Source organism: Triturus cristatus, chromosome 10 (assembly GCF_964204655.1).
Source record: "Triturus cristatus chromosome 10, aTriCri1.1, whole genome shotgun sequence".
NCBI lineage: Eukaryota > Metazoa > Chordata > Amphibia > Caudata > Salamandridae > Triturus > Triturus cristatus.
Genome location: NC_140593.1, coordinates 855,470,944 through 855,485,378, shown reverse-complemented (window position 1 = coordinate 855,485,378; position 14,435 = coordinate 855,470,944). Strand labels below are relative to the sequence as shown.

General features: G+C 47.3%; 12 non-coding genes across 12 annotated transcripts; all 12 read left to right on the top strand.

Moving 5' to 3' along the window:
* Positions 1-1,384: 1,384 nt before the first annotated feature.
* Positions 1,385-1,457, top strand: TRNAV-UAC (transfer RNA valine (anticodon UAC)). Its single transcript has one exon. It is a non-coding gene; the product is annotated as a tRNA-Val (tRNA).
* Positions 1,458-1,898: 441 nt separating this feature from the next.
* TRNAP-AGG (transfer RNA proline (anticodon AGG)) lies at positions 1,899-1,970 on the top strand. Its single transcript has one exon. It is a non-coding gene; the product is annotated as a tRNA-Pro (tRNA).
* Positions 1,971-3,766: 1,796 nt separating this feature from the next.
* TRNAP-CGG (transfer RNA proline (anticodon CGG)) lies at positions 3,767-3,838 on the top strand. The gene has a single exon. It is a non-coding gene; the product is annotated as a tRNA-Pro (tRNA).
* A 385-nt stretch (positions 3,839-4,223) lies between these two features.
* TRNAV-UAC (transfer RNA valine (anticodon UAC)) lies at positions 4,224-4,296 on the top strand. Its single transcript has one exon. It is a non-coding gene; the product is annotated as a tRNA-Val (tRNA).
* Positions 4,297-4,737: 441 nt separating this feature from the next.
* On the top strand, positions 4,738-4,809 carry TRNAP-AGG (transfer RNA proline (anticodon AGG)). The gene has a single exon. It is a non-coding gene; the product is annotated as a tRNA-Pro (tRNA).
* A 2,253-nt stretch (positions 4,810-7,062) lies between these two features.
* Positions 7,063-7,135, top strand: TRNAV-UAC (transfer RNA valine (anticodon UAC)). Its single transcript has one exon. It is a non-coding gene; the product is annotated as a tRNA-Val (tRNA).
* A 441-nt stretch (positions 7,136-7,576) lies between these two features.
* Positions 7,577-7,648, top strand: TRNAP-AGG (transfer RNA proline (anticodon AGG)). Its single transcript has one exon. It is a non-coding gene; the product is annotated as a tRNA-Pro (tRNA).
* Positions 7,649-9,444: 1,796 nt separating this feature from the next.
* Positions 9,445-9,516, top strand: TRNAP-CGG (transfer RNA proline (anticodon CGG)). Its single transcript has one exon. It is a non-coding gene; the product is annotated as a tRNA-Pro (tRNA).
* A 385-nt stretch (positions 9,517-9,901) lies between these two features.
* TRNAV-UAC (transfer RNA valine (anticodon UAC)) lies at positions 9,902-9,974 on the top strand. Its single transcript has one exon. It is a non-coding gene; the product is annotated as a tRNA-Val (tRNA).
* Positions 9,975-10,415: 441 nt separating this feature from the next.
* Positions 10,416-10,487, top strand: TRNAP-AGG (transfer RNA proline (anticodon AGG)). Its single transcript has one exon. It is a non-coding gene; the product is annotated as a tRNA-Pro (tRNA).
* Positions 10,488-12,740: 2,253 nt separating this feature from the next.
* On the top strand, positions 12,741-12,813 carry TRNAV-UAC (transfer RNA valine (anticodon UAC)). The gene has a single exon. It is a non-coding gene; the product is annotated as a tRNA-Val (tRNA).
* A 441-nt stretch (positions 12,814-13,254) lies between these two features.
* TRNAP-AGG (transfer RNA proline (anticodon AGG)) lies at positions 13,255-13,326 on the top strand. The gene has a single exon. It is a non-coding gene; the product is annotated as a tRNA-Pro (tRNA).
* Positions 13,327-14,435: the final 1,109 nt, after the last annotated feature.

Genomic DNA, 14,435 nt, shown 5'->3' with positions numbered 1-14,435 from the left:
ACACCCTTAAATCGTCCTGTTTTTTGCAGTGCATTCCCCACACACCACAATCTTTGCACGGACCTGTAACATATGACGAGAAATCCACCAACGATCAGGCTGGGCCCTCAATCACAATTCCATGTATTCCTGGAAGGGACACCTCAGGCACACCTTCAGTTAAATTTGCACTCCATCACACAAACTGCCGTGCTGGTTTCTCATTAAGCAGTTGATCCCATCTTTGTTGTGAGGCTCTCCTGCCACCTTTTGGGCGGAGAAGGCACTGTCCCTGCAACAACACAGGCAGACATGTTCAACAGGGCTTCCTGGTTATGTGGGAGGAGCAGATTGTCATTGGTCCCCCCTTGCGAATTTTAATTTACATAAGGAAGACAGAGAGGTATCTGGGAGTAGGCAGTACACACGGACATTGAACTCTATCTTGTGATTTGCAGCCAATTCTAGATTGAGGCAGGAGGAAAGGAGGTGACTTGCCCAAAAATGGCCATCCTGGGAATTCAGCCACCCTGGGGCTCCCAGGTTAGTGTTTCAGTCCTGCGAGCCACTCATATAAATCTCGCCTGATCGAGCCTGATCGAGCGCTGAGTGAGCGTGTTTGAATCCAAGAATCAAATGCCTCTGTCTTAGGAGCAAGAATTGGCAGGCCCTCCCTTGCATCTGGGGTGGAAGTCTATGGGGCAAGTGTCCAGGACTTGCAGAGGAGTACAAGTGCCAGAAAGTGCCTGCAGTTCTCATCAGCGCCTTTTTTCTGCTCTCTGGCAGCTAGGATATCGACTGATCCCTTCCTTGCAAGAGTGAAAAAAACAACACCTTGAGAGAAAACATGACTTTTTGTGGTTCACATAGAGAGAGAGCAGCCAAATAGCCCTGCTTTGTTTCTGAAAGACGCATCAGAAATTGCTTAAAATGCCGACTGGGGAATCAGGCTCGTTGGTCTAGGGGTATGATTCTCGCTTCGGGTGCGAGAGGTCCCGGGTTCAAATCCCAGACGAGCCCATGCTGTGGAATTATTTTTAGGCTGCTTATTATATAGGGCCATTTCTTCTTTTCAATGCTATAAGACGCCGTGTATGGTGAGAAAGTTCCTTTCCCTCTACGCTATTTCCCACTTTTGGCGTATAGAATTTCAGTGCCGGACTTCTTTGCAACTGCTTTTCTGGGGTGGACCATCAGTGTAGGAAAATTAAATGCAAAGTGTTTTTCTAGTGTGGTTTCAGGTATGGTTTTAAAATCGCCTTTTGGAATAAAAGGGGTCCTCGTTCCTTTCTTCCAAAGAAAGAGATCGGGTAAGGAGGGTCCAACTTTGAGCTTCATGGACATTGGCCCTTGGTCTGTGCATTCCAGCCCACTACATGCCAAGAAGATTCCTGCAAGCGTGTCTGTTTCTGTAGTGTAGTGGTTATCACGTTCGCTTTACACGCGAAAGGTCCCTGGTTCGAGACCGGGCAGAAACAGCAGCTTTCTGTTTTTCACACAGTTTGCATTTACTCTCTCAATTTATAGGAAAGCTGAGATAATGGAAGCTGTCTATCCCTCACCAGCGTGACGTACTGTGCTCCAGGGGTATCAGTGACAGCTCAAAAAGAGAAGTGACGATAGTTTGCGCTATTCGTTTGCCCGTCCTTGTGTACTGAAGGTTGGGCCTACTTCATGAAAGCAAGGCATGAGAGCAGAAATGGTTTTATTGACCTCACCGAGAGCATACACCTAGAACAAACAAAATGTCTGAAGGATAGAGGCATTTTCATTTCTTGTTCGATGACGGCCATGGAAAAGACAGCAACCATATTGCAGAAGAGAGCAGCATGTGCAGTTGCTTGCTTTGGGTGAAGCATTCACTAACTCGCTGCCAATAACCAAGGGAGCCGGTGCGAAAGGCTACTTTTGTGTGCCTCGGCTCGTTGGTCTAGGGGTATGATTCTCGCTTAGGGTGCGAGAGGTCCCGGGTTCAAATCCCGGACGAGCCCTTTTTCAGAGGTAAACATACGAATCCTACTCAAAACTCACAATGCCTGACTATTTCTCATTACACTCGCCGCATTGTTGCACAAAATATTTTGAACCTCATAAGAAACATGGATCACCGTGCTTTTTCTGCCTTCATGCTTAGTCTGTGTGTGTCCCAGGTGATGCTTTCCCAAGCTGTACTTGCTGGCATTTAGGCATCAGATATTTGTCTGTCGATGCCTGCATAAGTCAATTTTTAATACGTCTAATTGCAAGTACGTTGGCTGATATCTCTGCAGTTTTCACACTTGCTCCTCGCTTTCTGAGTGGCTGCTGATACAGCAGAATAGAAGTAGAGAGAACCCTTGAGAGGAACCTTGCTCTAACAGTAAAACACAGCAAGTGAGTTTCTGTAGTGCAGTGGTCATCACGTTCGCCTAACATGCGAAAAGTCCCCGGTTCGAGACCGGGCAGAAACACTGTGCATGAGCTGCTTTTATGTGCACCCTCTAAAACCCTATTATCTCATTGCAAGCTTAAGAAGAGGCGGTCCTTGAACCCAGCGAGCCATGGGAAACTTCCTTTACTTTTGCAAGACGAAACAAAGTAATCCGCATCCATCAGTGGTCGCTCTTGTGCCTAGCTTTTTTTTTGTCATGCCATGTTGTATTGTGGGGTCTTTACACTTGTGACATTGCTGTGAACGTTGTAAGTGCAAACATTGGCAGGTGCAGTCAGAAGAGTCAGATCTGTGCACACCCAGGGCTGTCAGGATGGCCGAGTGGTCTAAGGTGCCAGACTCAAGAGAGCTTGATCTTCAGTGCAACTGAGACTTCTGGTCTCCTCATGGAGGCGTGGGTTCAAATCCCACTTCTGACAGGTTTCTTTTACACCCTTAAATCGTCCTGTTTTTTGCAGTGCATTCCCCACACACCACAATCTTTGCACGGACCTGTAACATATGACGAGAAATCCACCAACGATCAGGCTGGGCCCTCAATCACAATTCCATGTATTCCTGGAAGGGACACCTCAGGCACACCTTCCGTTAAATTTGCACTCCATCACACAAACTGCCGTGCTGGTTTCTCACTAAGCAGTTGATCCCATCTTTGTTGTGAGGCTCTCCTGCCACCTTTTGGGCGGAGAAGGCACTGTCCCTGCAACAACACAGGCAGACATGTTCAACAGGGCTTCCTGGTTATGTGGGAGGAGCAGATTGTCATTGGTCCCCCCTTGCGAATTTTAATTTACATAAGGAAGACAGAGAGGTATCTGGGAGTAGGCAGTACACACGGACATTGAACTCTATCTTGTGATTTGCAGCCAATTCTAGATTGAGGCAGGAGGAAAGGAGGTGACTTGCCCAAAAATGGCCATCCTGGGAATTCAGCCACCCTGGGGCTCCCAGGTTAGTGTTTCAGTCCTGCGAGCCACTCATATAAATCTCGCCTGATCGAGCCTGATCGAGCGCTGAGTGAGCGTGTTTGAATCCAAGAATCAAATGCCTCTGTCTTAGGAGCAAGAATTGGCAGGCCCTCCCTTGCATCTGGGGTGGAAGTCTATGGGGCAAGTGTCCAGGACTTGCAGAGGAGTACAAGTGCCAGAAAGTGCCTGCAGTTCTCATCAGCGCCTTTTTTCTGCTCTCTGGCAGCTAGGATATCGACTGATCCCTTCCTTGCAAGAGTGAAAAAAACAACACCTTGAGAGAAAACATGACTTTTTGTGGTTCACATAGAGAGAGAGCAGCCAAATAGCCCTGCTTTGTTTCTGAAAGACGCATCAGAAATTGCTTAAAATGCCGACTGGGGAATCAGGCTCGTTGGTCTAGGGGTATGATTCTCGCTTCGGGTGCGAGAGGTCCCGGGTTCAAATCCCGGACGAGCCCATGCTGTGGAATTATTTTTAGGCTGCTTATTATATAGGGCCATTTCTTCTTTTCAATGCTATAAGACGCCGTGTATGGTGAGAAAGTTCCTTTCCCTCTACGCTATTTCCCACTTTTGGCGTATAGAATTTCAGTGCCGGACTTCTTTGCAACTGCTTTTCTGGGGTGGACCATCAGTGTAGGAAAATTAAATGCAAAGTGTTTTTCTAGTGTGGTTTCAGGTATGGTTTTAAAATCGCCTTTTGGAATAAAAGGGGTCCTCGTTCCTTTCTTCCAAAGAAAGAGATCGGGTAAGGAGGGTCCAACTTTGAGCTTCATGGACATTGGCCCTTGGTCTGTGCATTCCAGCCCACTACATGCCAAGAAGATTCCTGCAAGCGTGTCTGTTTCTGTAGTGTAGTGGTTATCACGTTCGCTTTACACGCGAAAGGTCCCTGGTTCGAGACCGGGCAGAAACAGCAGCTTTCTGTTTTTCACACAGTTTGCATTTACTCTCTCAATTTATAGGAAAGCTGAGATAATGGAAGCTGTCTATCCCTCACCAGCGTGACGTACTGTGCTCCAGGGGTATCAGTGACAGCTCAAAAAGAGAAGTGACGATAGTTTGCGCTATTCGTTTGCCCGTCCTTGTGTACTGAAGGTTGGGCCTACTTCATGAAAGCAAGGCATGAGAGCAGAAATGGTTTTATTGACCTCACCGAGAGCATACACCTAGAACAAACAAAATGTCTGAAGGATAGAGGCATTTTCATTTCTTGTTCGATGACGGCCATGGAAAAGACAGCAACCATATTGCAGAAGAGAGCAGCATGTGCAGTTGCTTGCTTTGGGTGAAGCATTCACTAACTCGCTGCCAATAACCAAGGGAGCCGGTGCGAAAGGCTACTCTTGTGTGCCTCGGCTCGTTGGTCTAGGGGTATGATTCTCGCTTAGGGTGCGAGAGGTCCCGGGTTCAAATCCCGGACGAGCCCTTTTTCAGAGGTAAACATACGAATCCTACTCAAAACTCACAATGCCTGACTATTTCTCATTACACTCGCCGCATTGTTGCACAAAATATTTTGAACCTCATAAGAAACATGGATCACCGTGCTTTTTCTGCCTTCATGCTTAGTCTGTGTGTGTCCCAGGTGATGCTTTCCCAAGCTGTACTTGCTGGCATTTAGGCATCAGATATTTGTCTGTCGATGCCTGCATAAGTCAATTTTTAATACGTCTAATTGCAAGTACGTTGGCTGATATCTCTGCAGTTTTCACACTTGCTCCTCGCTTTCTGAGTGGCTGCTGATACAGCAGAATAGAAGTAGAGAGAACCCTTGAGAGGAACCTTGCTCTAACAGTAAAACACAGCAAGTGAGTTTCTGTAGTGCAGTGGTCATCACGTTCGCCTAACATGCGAAAAGTCCCCGGTTCGAGACCGGGCAGAAACACTGTGCATGAGCTGCTTTTATGTGCACCCTCTAAAACCCTATTATCTCATTGCAAGCTTAAGAAGAGGCGGTCCTTGAACCCAGCGAGCCATGGGAAACTTCCTTTACTTTTGCAAGACGAAACAAAGTAATCCGCATCCATCAGTGGTCGCTCTTGTGCCTAGCTTTTTTTTTGTCATGCCATGTTGTATTGTGGGGTCTTTACACTTGTGACATTGCTGTGAACGTTGTAAGTGCAAACATTGGCAGGTGCAGTCAGAAGAGTCAGATCTGTGCACACCCAGGGCTGTCAGGATGGCCGAGTGGTCTAAGGTGCCAGACTCAAGAGAGCTTGATCTTCAGTGCAACTGAGACTTCTGGTCTCCTCATGGAGGCGTGGGTTCAAATCCCACTTCTGACAGGTTTCTTTTACACCCTTAAATCGTCCTGTTTTTTGCAGTGCATTCCCCACACACCACAATCTTTGCACGGACCTGTAACATATGACGAGAAATCCACCAACGATCAGGCTGGGCCCTCAATCACAATTCCATGTATTCCTGGAAGGGACACCTCAGGCACACCTTCCGTTAAATTTGCACTCCATCACACAAACTGCCGTGCTGGTTTCTCACTAAGCAGTTGATCCCATCTTTGTTGTGAGGCTCTCCTGCCACCTTTTGGGCGGAGAAGGCACTGTCCCTGCAACAACACAGGCAGACATGTTCAACAGGGCTTCCTGGTTATGTGGGAGGAGCAGATTGTCATTGGTCCCCCCTTGCGAATTTTAATTTACATAAGGAAGACAGAGAGGTATCTGGGAGTAGGCAGTACACACGGACATTGAACTCTATCTTGTGATTTGCAGCCAATTCTAGATTGAGGCAGGAGGAAAGGAGGTGACTTGCCCAAAAATGGCCATCCTGGGAATTCAGCCACCCTGGGGCTCCCAGGTTAGTGTTTCAGTCCTGCGAGCCACTCATATAAATCTCGCCTGATCGAGCCTGATCGAGCGCTGAGTGAGCGTGTTTGAATCCAAGAATCAAATGCCTCTGTCTTAGGAGCAAGAATTGGCAGGCCCTCCCTTGCATCTGGGGTGGAAGTCTATGGGGCAAGTGTCCAGGACTTGCAGAGGAGTACAAGTGCCAGAAAGTGCCTGCAGTTCTCATCAGCGCCTTTTTTCTGCTCTCTGGCAGCTAGGATATCGACTGATCCCTTCCTTGCAAGAGTGAAAAAAGCAACACCTTGAGAGAAAACATGACTTTTTGTGGTTCACATAGAGAGAGAGCAGCCAAATAGCCCTGCTTTGTTTCTGAAAGACGCATCAGAAATTGCTTAAAATGCCGACTGGGGAATCAGGCTCGTTGGTCTAGGGGTATGATTCTCGCTTCGGGTGCGAGAGGTCCCGCGTTCAAATCCCGGACGAGCCCATGCTGTGGAATTATTTTTAGGCTGCTTATTATATAGGGCCATTTCTTCTTTTCAATGCTATAAGACGCCGTGTATGGTGAGAAAGTTCCTTTCCCTCTACGCTATTTCCCACTTTTGGCGTATAGAATTTCAGTGCCGGACTTCTTTGCAACTGCTTTTCTGGGGTGGACCATCAGTGTAGGAAAATTAAATGCAAAGTGTTTTTCTAGTGTGGTTTCAGGTATGGTTTTAAAATCGCCTTTTGGAATAAAAGGGGTCCTCGTTCCTTTCTTCCAAAGAAAGAGATCGGGTAAGGAGGGTCCAACTTTGAGCTTCATGGACATTGGCCCTTGGTCTGTGCATTCCAGCCCACTACATGCCAAGAAGATTCCTGCAAGCGTGTCTGTTTCTGTAGTGTAGTGGTTATCACGTTCGCTTTACACGCGAAACGTCCCTGGTTCGAGACCGGGCAGAAACAGCAGCTTTCTGTTTTTCACACAGTTTGCTTTTACTCTCTCAATTTATAGGAAAGCTGAGATAATGGAAGCTGTCTATCCCTCACCAGCGTGACGTACTGTGCTCCAGGGGTATCAGTGACAGCTCAAAAAGAGAAGTGACGATAGTTTGCGCTATTCGTTTGCACGTCCTTGTGTACTGAAGGTTGGGCCTACTTCATGAAAGCAAGGCATGAGAGCAGAAATAGTTTTATTGACCTCACCGAGAGCATACACCTAGAACAAACAAAATGTCTGAAGGATAGAGGCATTTTCATTTCTTGTTCGATGACGGCCATGGAAAAGACAGCAACCATATTGCAGAAGAGAGCAGCATGTGCAGTTGCTTGCTTTGGGTGAAGCATTCACTAACTCGCTGCCAATAACCAAGGGAGCCGGTGCGAAAGGCTACTCTTGTGTGCCTCGGCTCGTTGGTCTAGGGGTATGATTCTCGCTTAGGGTGCGAGAGGTCCCGGGTTCAAATCCCGGACGAGCCCTTTTTCAGAGGTAAACATACGAATCCTACTCAAAACTCACAATGCCTGACTATTTCTCATTACACTCGCCGCATTGTTGCACAAAATATTTTGAACCTCATAAGAAACATGGATCACCGTGCTTTTTCTGCCTTCATGCTTAGTCTGTGTGTGTCCCAGGTGATGCTTTCCCAAGCTGTACTTGCTGGCATTTAGGCATCAGATATTTGTCTGTCGATGCCTGCATAAGTCAATTTTTAATACGTCTAATTGCAAGTACGTTGGCTGATATCTCTGCAGTTTTCACACTTGCTCCTCGCTTTCTGAGTGGCTGCTGATACAGCAGAATAGAAGTAGAGAGAACCCTTGAGAGGAACCTTGCTCTAACAGTAAAACACAGCAAGTGAGTTTCTGTAGTGCAGTGGTCATCACGTTCGCCTAACATGCGAAAAGTCCCCGGTTCGAGACCGGGCAGAAACACTGTGCATGAGCTGCTTTTATGTGCACCCTCTAAAACCCTATTATCTCATTGCAAGCTTAAGAAGAGGCGGTCCTTGAACCCAGCGAGCCATGGGAAACTTCCTTTACTTTTGCAAGACGAAACAAAGTAATCCGCATCCATCAGTGGTCGCTCTTGTGCCTAGCTTTTTTTTTGTCATGCCATGTTGTATTGTGGGGTCTTTACACTTGTGACATTGCTGTGAACGTTGTAAGTGCAAACATTGGCAGGTGCAGTCAGAAGAGTCAGATCTGTGCACACCCAGGGCTGTCAGGATGGCCGAGTGGTCTAAGGTGCCAGACTCAAGAGAGCTTGATCTTCAGTGCAACTGAGACTTCTGGTCTCCTCATGGAGGCGTGGGTTCAAATCCCACTTCTGACAGGTTTCTTTTACACCCTTAAATCGTCCTGTTTTTTGCAGTGCATTCCCCACACACCACAATCTTTGCACGGACCTGTAACATATGACGAGAAATCCACCAACGATCAGGCTGGGCCCTCAATCACAATTCCATGTATTCCTGGAAGGGACACCTCAGGCACACCTTCCGTTAAATTTGCACTCCATCACACAAACTGCCGTGCTGGTTTCTCACTAAGCAGTTGATCCCATCTTTGTTGTGAGGCTCTCCTGCCACCTTTTGGGCGGAGAAGGCACTGTCCCTGCAACAACACAGGCAGACATGTTCAACAGGGCTTCCTGGTTATGTGGGAGGAGCAGATTGTCATTGGTCCCCCCTTGCGAATTTTAATTTACATAAGGAAGACAGAGAGGTATCTGGGAGTAGGCAGTACACACGGACATTGAACTCTATCTTGTGATTTGCAGCCAATTCTAGATTGAGGCAGGAGGAAAGGAGGTGACTTGCCCAAAAATGGCCATCCTGGGAATTCAGCCACCCTGGGGCTCCCAGGTTAGTGTTTCAGTCCTGCGAGCCACTCATATAAATCTCGCCTGATCGAGCCTGATCGAGCGCTGAGTGAGCGTGTTTGAATCCAAGAATCAAATGCCTCTGTCTTAGGAGCAAGAATTGGCAGGCCCTCCCTTGCATCTGGGGTGGAAGTCTATGGGGCAAGTGTCCAGGACTTGCAGAGGAGTACAAGTGCCAGAAAGTGCCTGCAGTTCTCATCAGCGCCTTTTTTCTGCTCTCTGGCAGCTAGGATATCGACTGATCCCTTCCTTGCAAGAGTGAAAAAAACAACACCTTGAGAGAAAACATGACTTTTTGTGGTTCACATAGAGAGAGAGCAGCCAAATAGCCCTGCTTTGTTTCTGAAAGACGCATCAGAAATTGCTTAAAATGCCGACTGGGGAATCAGGCTCGTTGGTCTAGGGGTATGATTCTCGCTTCGGGTGCGAGAGGTCCCGGGTTCAAATCCCGGACGAGCCCATGCTGTGGAATTATTTTTAGGCTGCTTATTATATAGGGCCATTTCTTCTTTTCAATGCTATAAGACGCCGTGTATGGTGAGAAAGTTCCTTTCCCTCTACGCTATTTCCCACTTTTGGCGTATAGAATTTCAGTGCCGGACTTCTTTGCAACTGCTTTTCTGGGGTGGACCATCAGTGTAGGAAAATTAAATGCAAAGTGTTTTTCTAGTGTGGTTTCAGGTATGGTTTTAAAATCGCCTTTTGGAATAAAAGGGGTCCTCGTTCCTTTCTTCCAAAGAAAGAGATCGGGTAAGGAGGGTCCAACTTTGAGCTTCATGGACATTGGCCCTTGGTCTGTGCATTCCAGCCCACTACATGCCAAGAAGATTCCTGCAAGCGTGTCTGTTTCTGTAGTGTAGTGGTTATCACGTTCGCTTTACACGCGAAAGGTCCCTGGTTCGAGACCGGGCAGAAACAGCAGCTTTCTGTTTTTCACACAGTTTGCATTTACTCTCTCAATTTATAGGAAAGCTGAGATAATGGAAGCTGTCTATCCCTCACCAGCGTGACGTACTGTGCTCCAGGGGTATCAGTGACAGCTCAAAAAGAGAAGTGACGATAGTTTGCGCTATTCGTTTGCACGTCCTTGTGTACTGAAGGTTGGGCCTACTTCATGAAAGCAAGGCATGAGAGCAGAAATGGTTTTATTGACCTCACCGAGAGCATACACCTAGAACAAACAAAATGTCTGAAGGATAGAGGCATTTTCATTTCTTGTTCGATGACGGCCATGGAAAAGACAGCAACCATATTGCAGAAGAGAGCAGCATGTGCAGTTGCTTGCTTTGGGTGAAGCATTCACTAACTCGCTGCCAATAACCAAGGGAGCCGGTGCGAAAGGCTACTCTTGTGTGCCTCGGCTCGTTGGTCTAGGGGTATGATTCTCGCTTAGGGTGCGAGAGGTCCCGGGTTCAAATCCCGGACGAGCCCTTTTTCAGAGGTAAACATACGAATCCTACTCAAAACTCACAATGCCTGACTATTTCTCATTACACTCGCCGCATTGTTGCACAAAATATTTTGAACCTCATAAGAAACATGGATCACCGTGCTTTTTCTGCCTTCATGCTTAGTCTGTGTGTGTCCCAGGTGATGCTTTCCCAAGCTGTACTTGCTGGCATTTAGGCATCAGATATTTGTCTGTCGATGCCTGCATAAGTCAATTTTTAATACGTCTAATTGCAAGTACGTTGGCTGATATCTCTGCAGTTTTCACACTTGCTCCTCGCTTTCTGAGTGGCTGCTGATACAGCAGAATAGAAGTAGAGAGAACCCTTGAGAGGAACCTTGCTCTAACAGTAAAACACAGCAAGTGAGTTTCTGTAGTGCAGTGGTCATCACGTTTGCCTAACACGCGAAAAGTCCCCGGTTCGAGACCGGGCAGAAACACTGTGCATGAGCTGCTTTTATGTGCACCCTCTAAAACCCTATTATCTCATTGCAAGCTTAAGAAGAGGCGGTCCTTGAACCCAGCGAGCCATGGGAAACTTCCTTTACTTTTGCAAGACGAAACAAAGTAATCCGCATCCATCAGTGGTCGCTCTTGTGCCTAGCTTTTTTTTTGTCATGCCATGTTGTATTGTGGGGTCTTTACACTTGTGACATTGCTGTGAACGTTGTAAGTGCAAACATTGGCAGGTGCAGTCAGAAGAGTCAGATCTGTGCACACCCAGGGCTGTCAGGATGGCCGAGTGGTCTAAGGTGCCAGACTCAAGAGAGCTTGATCTTCAGTGCAACTGAGACTTCTGGTCTCCTCATGGAGGCGTGGGTTCAAATCCCACTTCTGACAGGTTTCTTTTACACCCTTAAATCGTCCTGTTTTTTGCAGTGCATTCCCCACACACCACAATCTTTGCACGGACCTGTAACATATGACGAGAAATCCACCAACGATCAGGCTGGGCCCTCAATCACAATTCCATGTATTCCTGGAAGGGACACCTCAGGCACACCTTCAGTTAAATTTGCACTCCATCACACAAACTGCCGTGCTGGTTTCTCATTAAGCAGTTGATCCCATCTTTGTTGTGAGGCTCTCCTGCCACCTTTTGGGCGGAGAAGGCACTGTCCCTGCAACAACACAGGCAGACATGTTCAACAGGGCTTCCTGGTTATGTGGGAGGAGCAGATTGTCATTGGTCCCCCCTTGCGAATTTTAATTTACATAAGGAAGACAGAGAGGTATCTGGGAGTAGGCAGTACACACGGACATTGAACTCTATCTTGTGATTTGCAGCCAATTCTAGATTGAGGCAGGAGGAAAGGAGGTGACTTGCCCAAAAATGGCCATCCTGGGAATTCAGCCACCCTGGGGCTCCCAGGTTAGTGTTTCAGTCCTGCGAGCCACTCATATAAATCTCGCCTGATCGAGCCTGATCGAGCGCTGAGTGAGCGTGTTTGAATCCAAGAATCAAATGCCTCTGTCTTAGGAGCAAGAATTGGCAGGCCCTCCCTTGCATCTGGGGTGGAAGTCTATGGGGCAAGTGTCCAGGACTTGCAGAGGAGTACAAGTGCCAGAAAGTGCCTGCAGTTCTCATCAGCGCCTTTTTTCTGCTCTCTGGCAGCTAGGATATCGACTGATCCCTTCCTTGCAAGAGTGAAAAAAACAACACCTTGAGAGAAAACATGACTTTTTGTGGTTCACATAGAGAGAGAGCAGCCAAATAGCCCTGCTTTGTTTCTGAAAGACGCATCAGAAATTGCTTAAAATGCCGACTGGGGAATCAGGCTCGTTGGTCTAGGGGTATGATTCTCGCTTCGGGTGCGAGAGGTCCCGGGTTCAAATCCCAGACGAGCCCATGCTGTGGAATTATTTTTAGGCTGCTTATTATATAGGGCCATTTCTTCTTTTCAATGCTATAAGACGCCGTGTATGGTGAGAAAGTTCCTTTCCCTCTACGCTATTTCCCACTTTTGGCGTATAGAATTTCAGTGCCGGACTTCTTTGCAACTGCTTTTCTGGGGTGGACCATCAGTGTAGGAAAATTAAATGCAAAGTGTTTTTCTAGTGTGGTTTCAGGTATGGTTTTAAAATCGCCTTTTGGAATAAAAGGGGTCCTCGTTCCTTTCTTCCAAAGAAAGAGATCGGGTAAGGAGGGTCCAACTTTGAGCTTCATGGACATTGGCCCTTGGTCTGTGCATTCCAGCCCACTACATGCCAAGAAGATTCCTGCAAGCGTGTCTGTTTCTGTAGTGTAGTGGTTATCACGTTCGCTTTACACGCGAAAGGTCCCTGGTTCGAGACCGGGCAGAAACAGCAGCTTTCTGTTTTTCACACAGTTTGCATTTACTCTCTCAATTTATAGGAAAGCTGAGATAATGGAAGCTGTCTATCCCTCACCAGCGTGACGTACTGTGCTCCAGGGGTATCAGTGACAGCTCAAAAAGAGAAGTGACGATAGTTTGCGCTATTCGTTTGCCCGTCCTTGTGTACTGAAGGTTGGGCCTACTTCATGAAAGCAAGGCATGAGAGCAGAAATGGTTTTATTGACCTCACCGAGAGCATACACCTAGAACAAACAAAATGTCTGAAGGATAGAGGCATTTTCATTTCTTGTTCGATGACGGCCATGGAAAAGACAGCAACCATATTGCAGAAGAGAGCAGCATGTGCAGTTGCTTGCTTTGGGTGAAGCATTCACTAACTCGCTGCCAATAACCAAGGGAGCCGGTGCGAAAGGCTACTTTTGTGTGCCTCGGCTCGTTGGTCTAGGGGTATGATTCTCGCTTAGGGTGCGAGAGGTCCCGGGTTCAAATCCCGGACGAGCCCTTTTTCAGAGGTAAACATACGAATCCTACTCAAAACTCACAATGCCTGACTATTTCTCATTACACTCGCCGCATTGTTGCACAAAATATTTTGAACCTCATAAGAAACATGGATCACCGTGCTTTTTCTGCCTTCATGCTTAGTCTGTGTGTGTCCCAGGTGATGCTTTCCCAAGCTGTACTTGCTGGCATTTAGGCATCAGATATTTGTCTGTCGATGCCTGCATAAGTCAATTTTTAATACGTCTAATTGCAAGTACGTTGGCTGATATCTCTGCAGTTTTCACACTTGCTCCTCGCTTTCTGAGTGGCTGCTGATACAGCAGAATAGAAGTAGAGAGAACCCTTGAGAGGAACCTTGCTCTAACAGTAAAACACAGCAAGTGAGTTTCTGTAGTGCAGTGGTCATCACGTTCGCCTAACATGCGAAAAGTCCCCGGTTCGAGACCGGGCAGAAACACTGTGCATGAGCTGCTTTTATGTGCACCCTCTAAAACCCTATTATCTCATTGCAAGCTTAAGAAGAGGCGGTCCTTGAACCCAGCGAGCCATGGGAAACTTCCTTTACTTTTGCAAGACGAAACAAAGTAATCCGCATCCATCAGTGGTCGCTCTTGTGCCTAGCTTTTTTTTTGTCATGCCATGTTGTATTGTGGGGTCTTTACACTTGTGACATTGCTGTGAACGTTGTAAGTGCAAACATTGGCAGGTGCAGTCAGAAGAGTCAGATCTGTGCACACCCAGGGCTGTCAGGATGGCCGAGTGGTCTAAGGTGCCAGACTCAAGAGAGCTTGATCTTCAGTGCAACTGAGACTTCTGGTCTCCTCATGGAGGCGTGGGTTCAAATCCCACTTCTGACAGGTTTCTTTTACACCCTTAAATCGTCCTGTTTTTTGCAGTGCATTCCCCACACACCACAATCTTTGCACGGACCTGTAACATATGACGAGAAATCCACCAACGATCAGGCTGGGCCCTCAATCACAATTCCATGTATTCCTGGAAGGGACACCTCAGGCACACCTTCCGTTAAATTTGCACTCCATCACACAAACTGCCGTGCTGGTTTCTCACTAAGCAGTTGATCCCATCTTTGTTGTGAGGCTCTCC